We start from the raw sequence: 9,572 nt of genomic DNA, 5'->3' as shown, positions 1-9,572 counted from the left end.
ACTGAGTATTAGGCTAGGTAGAAATACTTGCTAACACTTGGCTCCTATTTATAAAATTTATCCTTATTTACATGCTAGCAAGCTGTCCTATAAACACATACCTTTAATTATTATTTTGGTTTCACCACTGTTAGTACTTTAGAATTTTTTATCCTTTATCAAAAAGTTTTTAGCTCTTTGACACTTGACCCAAATCTCCAAAATTAATTCTCAAGTCTATAGACACCATTATTCAGGTCCTTGTCTCTCCAAAACTAAAAAATAGGCTTTTCTGATCTATCAATTCATTCTAATTGGACACAGGATCCAGATTGATTTTCCTAAATATCTGTCCCAATTTGCTAAAATTTCTCCTAAATAAAAAACTTTAGTTTTCTACTGCACCCTGATTGAAGTTGAAACTTTTTAGTCTTGTATTCAAGGCTTTCTGTGATCTCAAGGCATCTTATCTTTCCAGTCTTTAAGTGAACATACATTGCAGGTAATCTAGATTACTGTCTGTTTTCTAATAATAATTTGTGTCTTCTCTCTGTGGCATTGAAACTGTCTTTCCTCCCCTGCATGAGATATTCTGAACTTCCAACTCCACTGGTGAGTAAAGGACACTTTCATAAGTATTTTGAGGACTGACAACGTTTGGCCAAAACACAATGGTGAAGAAAATTGAAAACCTCACTTTGGGAAGCTAAACGTTTAGTATGGAAAACCCAGAGATACTGTGGATTTGGCAAATCCTTAGTTTTTGAAGTTCTATGCCAGGCAAGTTGTATTCTTCAGTGTCTTGTGTTCTCCTGTCTTATGGGCTTCTCTTCATAAATATCCTTGAACAAGCCTAATATAATTTTATTTTAGTCACTTTGGTCATGAATAGTTTTTGAACAGGAGAACTATTACAAGTGTTTTCAATTTATATGTTGTTTCTTTTAATCCAAGTAGAGGACAACATCAGTTCAGAATTGTCACAAAGCATTTCTCCCTCTAAATTATGAATGAAAATATGTACTTATTTATTTAGTTTTTATTTTGGGGGTACAGTATACCTTATTGATGGTACATGATCTGGTAATGCTCCCCAACCCCCTCCCCTTCTTTAGGGGGTCTGGGATGGAAACTTTGTAGAGATCAGGAGATTCTCAATGTGTTGGAGGATGAGTTGAGGCAAGAACTTCCCAGGAGCTGAGGGTCTCTCTTCTTCTTACTCTCACTGGGGCTGGTGTGCAAGGGATTCTTACTCCTTGGACGCTATGTGACCCATGAGGTATACCTGGTTGCTGTAGCCAAATTAATTCTCATTCCAGGAAATGAGCTTGACAAAGTGGTAGTTGAGAGAAATGCCAGCCCCAGCATCAAAAATGGAAGAATGGGTGTTAACCTGGTCCTTAGTGTAGCCTAGCACATCCTGGAGGGTATGCCTGCTTCACCACCTCCTTTTTTCCTTTTTTTATTTCTTTTCTTTTGTTTTTGAGAGAGACAGAGTGGAGTGGGGGAGGGGCAGAGAGAGAGGGGGACACAGAATCTGAAGCATGCTCAAGGCTCTGAGCTGTCAGCACAGAGCCTGACATAGGGCTTGAACTCACATGCTGTGAGATCATGACCTGAGCTGAAGCTTGGAAGCTGAACTGACTGAGCCATCCAGGGGCCCATTCACCACTTTCTTGATGTCACTGTTTTTGACAGCTTTCTCCAGGTGGCAGACACTTTGATGGTGCAGTCATAGAAGGTCATACCAGTGAGCTTCCCATTCAGTTCAGAGATGACCTTGCCTACCGCGTTGGCAGGGCAAGTAGAAGCAGGGATGATGTTTTGAGCAGCCCCTCAGCCTCATGTCACAGCTTCCCAGTGGAGCCACCTATAGTCTCCTGGGTGACAGTGATGGCATTAGCTGTTGTTATGAGTCCCTCCATGATGCCAAAGTTGTTATGGATCACCTTGGCCAGAGAAGCCAAGCAGTTAGTGGTGCAGGAGATATTGCTGACAATATTGAAGGGTTAGTCACACTTCTCATGGTCCACATCCACTGCAAACATGGGGGCATCAGCAGAAAGTGCAGTGATGATGTCCTCTTGGCTACACCTTTAAAGTGAGCCTTAGCCTTCTTCTTTGTGGTGAAGATCCCAGTGGACTCCACAACATACTTAGCACCAGCATTACCCCATTTGATGTTGGCAGGATCTCGCTCCTGGAAGTTAAAGATGGTCTTTCCATTGATGACATGTTTCCCATTCTCAGCCTTGACGGTGCTGTTTTCATAATTGGAGTGAATCCTCTCAAATCCTGCCACTGCTCTATTAACTAACTTTACATAATATTCTAAGTCTTTTGTCAACAATCTTCTCAGCATCTCCACCAGGAGTAGATTCTTTGTCAAGAAACCACTTTCTTTGCTCATCCATAAGAATCAACTACTCATCCGCTCAAGTTTGATCCAGGTATTGCAGCATTTCAGTCACATCTTCAGATTCCACATTCAACTCTAGTTCTCTCGCTGTCTCCACCACATCTGCAGTTACTTCCTCCATTGAACTCTTGGGCCCTTCAAAGTCATCCAGGAGGGTTGGAATCAACTTCTTCCAAACTCCTGTTTATGTTGATATTTTTATCTTTCCCCATGAATCACAAATGTTCTCATTGGTCTCTAGAATGGTGATGACTTTCCAGTGAGTTTTCACTTTGTTTGCCCAGATCCACCAGAAAAATCACTATCTTTGGCAGCTTTAACCTTATGAAATGTGTTTCTTAAATGAGAAGACTCAAAAATCAAAATTACTCCTTGATCTATGGACTATAGAATGGATGTTGTGTTAGCAGGCATGGAAACAACATTAATCTCATTCTTCATCTCCATCAGAGCTCTTGGCTAACCAGGGGCATCATAAATGAACAGTAACATTTTGAAAGGAATATTTATTTCTGAGCAGTAATTCTCAACAGTGAGCTTAAAACATTTAGTGAGCTATCACTAAGCTGTGCTATCACGAATTTGCTATCACCCAGGCTTCCTTTTTCCATTTATAGAGCACAGGCAGAGTAGATTTAGCACAATTCTTAAGGGTATTAGGATTTTTGGAATGCTAAATGAGTAGTAGCTTCAACTTAAAGCCACCCAACTGCACCAGCCCCAACTAAGAGAGTCAGCCTGTCCTCTGAAGCTTTGCAAGCCAAGTATTGACTTCTCTTTTCCAGCTATGAAAGTCCTAGATGGCATCTTTTTCCAAAAAAGATAGAAGGCTATATCATGTACATTGAAAATCTATTACTCAGTGTAACCAATTTCATGAATGGTCTTAGCTGGATCTTCTGGATAACTTGCAGCTTCTACATCAGCATTTGCTGTGTCACTTTGCACTTTTATGTTAAGGAGATGGCTTCTTGTCCTCAAACTCATGAACCAACCTCTCCTAACTTCAAACTTTTCATCTGTAGCTTTCTCACCTCTCTCAGCACTTATAAAATTGAAGAGAGTTAGGGCATTGTTCTGGATTTGGCTTTGGCCTAAGAGAATGTTGTAGCTGGTATGATATTCTATCCATACTACTAAAACTTTCTCCATATCAGCAATAAGGTTGTTTTGCTTTCTTATCATTTGTGGGTTTACTGGAGTGGTGCTTCTAGTTTCTTCATGAACTTTTCCTTTGCATTCACAGCTTGATTAGTCATTTGGTACAAAATACCTAGCTTTCTTCCTATCTCAGCTTTTGATATGCCTTTGTGACTAAGTTTAAACATTTCTAGTGGTTGATTTAAAGTGGGAGATATATGACTTTTCCTTCCACTTGAACATTTAAAGGTAATTGTAGGGTTATTAATTGGCCTAATTTCAATATTGTAATGTCTTAGGAAATAGAGAGGCCTAAGAAGAGGGAGAGATACAGGGGGACAGCAGATTGGTGGAGTGGTCACAACACATACCATATTTATCAATTAAATTTGCCGTCTTATATGACTGTGCTTTGTGATGCCCCAAAACAATTACAATAGTAACATCAAAGATTACTGATTTCAGCTCACCATAACAAATATAATCATAATTTGAAGTTTGAAATATTGATTAAATTATCAAAATAAGACACTGGCACAAAGGGAGAAATGTTATTGGGAAAATGGCATCAATAGACTTACTCAATGCAGGGTTAACAAAAACCTTCAGTTTGTAAAAAACACAGTATCTGCAAAGCACAATAAAATAAGGAATGCCTGTATAGCCATCATCCCTTTTAACTAATTCCACTTTTTTTTAGTTCAAATTGTCTTGAAGCAGTATATGAATATTACTTTTCTCTTTCTTTTTCTTTCTTTCTCTTTCTCTCTCTCTCTCTCTCTCTCTCTCTCTCTCTCTCTCTCTCTCTTTCTTTCTTTCTTTCTTTCTTTCTTTCTATCTATAGGATCTGGTAGATCCTCAAGACATTGACTGATTCTTCTACTCAGATCAAGGCTCCCTTCCCAGCACCCTCAGCTTGCCTCTCCAAAACCAATAATACCAACAAACCAAGATAAGCCAAATCCAACCAAAATAAGTCATATTAAATGCAAATTAAATTGAACTGAACTCAAAGATAACAAGTCTCATAGCTCTGAATTCCTGTTTACATTTGTGAACTGTTTATGGATTTTTGTCCTACTCTGATATGTCTGAATGTAATACCTTTTGAATACCAATTTGAAAGTTTTCTTTGGGAATTCTTTTCTGTATTTCTAGAAATAACCCTGGCTGTTTCTCCAGAACAACTCAAGGAAGGCTACTTAGGAATGGTGAATATATCAGTAGAGATTTCTAGAGACTAACTCTAAACATCTATGTTAAAAAGCCTTAGCAATTTAATGCTAGAGAGAGTTCTGAAGGAGCTGTTTTCCTACAAAAAAATTCTGAGACATTTTTAGAATACTAGACAAATATCTCTACATTTGGCAGGGTTGTTTTTTTACTATTATTTTTTAAGTAGAAATAAAAAAGGTGGAATCGATGGATTAGGTAAAAGTTGAAACTGAACATTTAGGGCATCTCAACCAGCACCAAATCAATTATATCACTTTTTTTTTTATCCTTCACCTAAAAACCATCTGGGGCTGTCATAGAGACTCCGTCTCTAAGCACCATCAAGAAGGAATTGTCCAGATTGTCAAGAACACATGCCTTATGCCACTTGTATAACACTTGTATAAAGAAGGCAACTTATACAACAATGGGTAAAATTATATAGTGTTCAGGAAGTTCGTAATATGAATAGCTCTAGGATAATGTAAATGTTTATAAAGCACAGTCAGCAGTTAGAGATTTCACACCTTCTTCTACCAAACACCTAATTTATTATTTTCTTAAAAGTTTTTATATTACATTTTCAATATCAGAACATTTTCAAGCATGAGAATATATTTTTCTCTTTTCCAGATTTCAATAATCTTACCTATGTTTCTGTTTGCATCTTTTCCATCTGTCACAGATCATTAGAAATGGAAAATCATTAGAGACGTTTTCTTTCTTTGTTACATAAGGGATGTGGAAGACAATGAAAGGAATCCACAATGGTTTCGATTACAGAAATTGTATTTTGGTTGTTATTAGAGTTTTATACCTCAATTTTACTCACACATTTTGAGTGTTCTCAGAGTTTCATTAATTTGATTAATCACTATAAAAGGGCTAAGCATGAAAATATGGCTTCAGACTTCATAGAACTAACCAGCTTATCTGAAATGATAGATGAATACACATTCATACATTCTAATTTTAAGGAAAGTCCTCAGAAATGGAAATTATTTTAGGGAAAAAATAAGACTTTAATTTCAGCTTTTCTTTTTCCTATCTTACATGGTTGGAATATGGAGTCAAATGTTTGTACTCATTCATAAGATGTCTGTAGTCATCTAAAGATGTTCATTAAATATTTATGATGTTAGTTCTGTGTCTTTTATTCTCTAGCATACTGTTCCTCTACCCCAATATATTTACAAAATTCTCAGTCATTCTTTCCGGCACCTCATTTTTGAGACCTAATTACTTTCCTGACTTATTCTGGATTCTCTGAGACAATGAAAGAAGGGATACCTATATGTTAGAGCAGTGTCTTTAAGGAATTAATGGTACAATGGCTTGTTCTGAAGATGCCCAGAGTTATGCATTAAGATAATTTTATTTTGTTTTCATCTTAATGCAACCTTACAAAACCAAAATACTTCATTGAGAGGAAGACAATTGCAAGGGTGAATCTTTGACTTAGTTACTCACACATGCTTGGCATTATTACTCAGGATAGAGTACAGCCGGAATGGGCATTTACCAGTCATCAACACACTTACAGAAGATAAGGCTTGGGAAGTTAGAGTAGATGACTTCCAAATCCCATTGAAATTCTCCCATGTGATGACATGTGACTGTTACTAGATAGATGGGCAAGCTTATAGGAACACTGAAGAGATAACTAAAACCATAACAAGTCCAAATCTGAAAAAGAGCCAACAATGATTTTTGTGTTCTTTCACATTTAGAATTAGGTGATGATTTATTTTTCTTTTTTATATATTATTTTAAATGCTATTTATTGAGTCATAAAAAATGTCATAAAGAGCCTGTTCATATTTTATTTTTGTGTGATTCCTTTCAGTAAAGGAAAAAGAGTCAGTATGAAATTAGAGTCCTTCTTTGTTCTATGAAAAATTATGTACCCGATGATTATGATGCTCCAAACTTGGATCAACAGACATGTAATCATGAACTTTGGAGAGATGCTGCTGTGAAAGCCAGCTCACTTCTTTTCTTCTTCTCATTGAAAAGGCTTGTTTGGATTTTGTTTGTTTGGAATCTCTTTTTGTTTTTCTGCAGTGCTTTTTCAGTACCATTAAATCAGTCAGTGACTTCTCTTTCTTTCTGTCTGTCTTTCTCTCTCTCTCTCTCTCTTCCTCTGAAGCTAAATATTGTTGGAACCATTAAATCATTACAATGAAGGCAAGTATACTTAAAGATTTCTCCATTTAAAATGTTTGCTTATAAGTAAGTGATGGAACAGTGTATATGATATATTAAAGGGCAAAAATAAAATATTTAGCAATAGTAACTTTCATCTTAAACTGGTGATAAATGGGACACTTGGAATCCTTTGGAGGTCCCATAGGCCTTTTTGACCACGGGGGCTTTGGGCTTCTCAGACTGGCTAAGAAACATATAGATTGCTGCTGAAGATTGGAAAAAGAGCTTGAGGTCAGAGGTCGACACAGTGAGGGAGTTTGCTCTTTAAGAGGTTATCTGTGGATCTGCAAAGCCAAAGTATAATTGGGTTTTGTGATGTGATTTTAGTGTGTAATTGTATATGATCTTAGATAGTTTCAAAGACAAGCTTGGAAGATTTTTCTAGCCTGTTTGTGGTAGCAATTTTAGGGATTGTGTGCAATCTTGGATGGACAATTCAGAATGGTCAGAAACAGCCATCAGAAGCAATACAGCAAGTACTTGATTCAGTCTAATCATAATCAGCACATTGATTTTAATGTAACATTTTTTTCCTTTTAGAACATTACATTGGCTCTATGAAAATAGAGATATTTCATTTTTATTATGGGTAGCAGTATAGCCAATTTTATATCATCATCCTAGTTCTCAGCGTTTCAGATTGTGAACTTTACCGAGGCTTACTGAATCATTAAAGGAAAGAAAAAAGTTAGAGCATTGTGATTGAATATCTAGGATTTTTTTGCCACTAAATTTGTCAAGTTTCTGATTCCTGAATATTCTAAACATGGGAAATAAACATTTCCTCATTGTTTTAGTTGTTTAGGGCTGCCTTGATTAAGCTGTCACTGCTGTCAGTTATGTTCTTATAAGCCTGGTTGGATCTATTTCATGTTAGGAAAAAGCTCAGATAAATCCGGGAAAGCTTAATGTTTATCCAATGTGAAAATAATTACTCAAAAGTGTTATTCTTAATCCAGATAATTAGAGTGAGGAAGGCAAGATCAGTGTCATTGTGAATTATGCCCCGGCAATTGACTCTTGGTCCTTGTAAGTTTCAGGTGAAGATGTGAATGGATAAAGGTTAGATTAAACATAATCCAAAGTAGCTGCAACCTTAATCTGTTATGATACAAGGATGATCACTTAAAAAGAGCTGGATTGTGGGATTGTTTCTGGTTGGATAAGATGCCGCTCGACTGGGACTAGTCTTAAAACACGCTTAGCACCATGTCGCTGCAGCTGTAAGCACTTGTGCACGACTGCAGCCTGCCCCAACTAACAGGCGCTCCTGGGCTCAAGCTGCACGTTGGCGTGTCATACTTTCACAATATCTGGGCTTCACATTAACATGCCTTCCAATGGTCTGCATGGAAAAAGTATTTCCTGTGACCTTTGTGGCATCTCTTCTTGGTTGTAATAAGCATGGATTTGAAATCTGCTGAAACTCTGGTATAAAGTGTGCAGCCATTTATTAACTTACACAATTAGAGGGCATATTTGTAATTGACCTTATCTTTTTTCTCTGTTTCAACATAAAAACTCTATTGTCAGTGTGATTCGTAAAGTAATTCACAATGGTTGTAGGACTAGTTAACTATCAAGTATTTTTAAAAGAAAGCTAGGCTTTTCTAAATATTTCTGTGGAGTTAAATTTTTTTCCCCAAAGTACTGGCAATAAGATCCCAAAGTCTTTAAAAGGCATGATTCAAAATCCAACCTGTTTTTAATTGAAAGGAAAAAATAAGTACTTGCAGTTTCATCTATTTTCCTCAATAAATCTCAGAAACTTAATGTACTTAATTTCTGAGTGGCCAAGTTGGTTTATTTTATTACAAAAAAATGGAATAAAAATATTACGTGAAGTCTTATTGCCTAAATTGAAATGCATCTTATTTTATGACAGATGAATATTAAATAGTGTTTGAACATTCATTGATTTATAATAGTTTATTCCTTTCTCCAATAAAATTATATTGTACAACATTTAATGTTGCTAAATAGTTAATAACTAATGCAACGTAAAAGCTAATAATGTAAAAATTTAAAACACACTTAGCTTCACTTGGAATAAAGTTGGAAATGATTAAAATAGAGCCCATTTTAATAAATATCACTTTGATATATCAATATATTTTAACCTTCATTAAAATCCAAATTTTCTCCATGTGATGCATGTTGTCCTTTGATAAATACACAACATAATGTGCTAAATGTACCAGGCATATTTTCTAGTTACATTAATGATTGTCATATGTATTTGTGCAAAATTTGTTTTCCAAAGACCACAAATATTTGTTAGACATATACCACTTACATTAAGGCACTTGCTCTATATTTTCACATATTATTTAATAATTTCACAAATAATTAAATGTATGCAACTAATGTTTTACTAAGGGCCTCTTATGGGCCAAACAGTGGTCAGGAATTGTGACTATAGCACTGAACAAAACAAAGTCCCTACCTCCATGAGGCTTATACCCTTGTGAACAGAGAGAGAAAATAAGATAAAAAGTACAAATACCATATGTAAAAGAGTAGCAAATGAGACAGTGAAAAAAGGGATGGTTAGGGTTCTGAGAATGGGGCATGGTGGGTCACTGTGTGGATGGAAATATTAAGGATGGCT

The 9,572-nt window shown here is 36.1% G+C and overlaps 1 pseudogene; it reads right to left on the bottom strand.

Annotated features, from left to right (window-relative positions):
• Positions 1-1,282: 1,282 nt before the first annotated feature.
• On the bottom strand, positions 1,283-2,341 carry LOC115301427 (annotated as a pseudogene).
• Between the last annotated feature and the right edge of the window lie 7,231 nt (positions 2,342-9,572).

Source organism: Suricata suricatta, chromosome 1, assembly GCF_006229205.1.
Source record: "Suricata suricatta isolate VVHF042 chromosome 1, meerkat_22Aug2017_6uvM2_HiC, whole genome shotgun sequence".
NCBI classification, from domain to species: Eukaryota; Metazoa; Chordata; class Mammalia; order Carnivora; family Herpestidae; genus Suricata; species Suricata suricatta.
The sequence above is the reverse complement of the archived record's forward strand: the minus strand, read 5'-3'. Positions and strand labels throughout refer to the sequence as shown.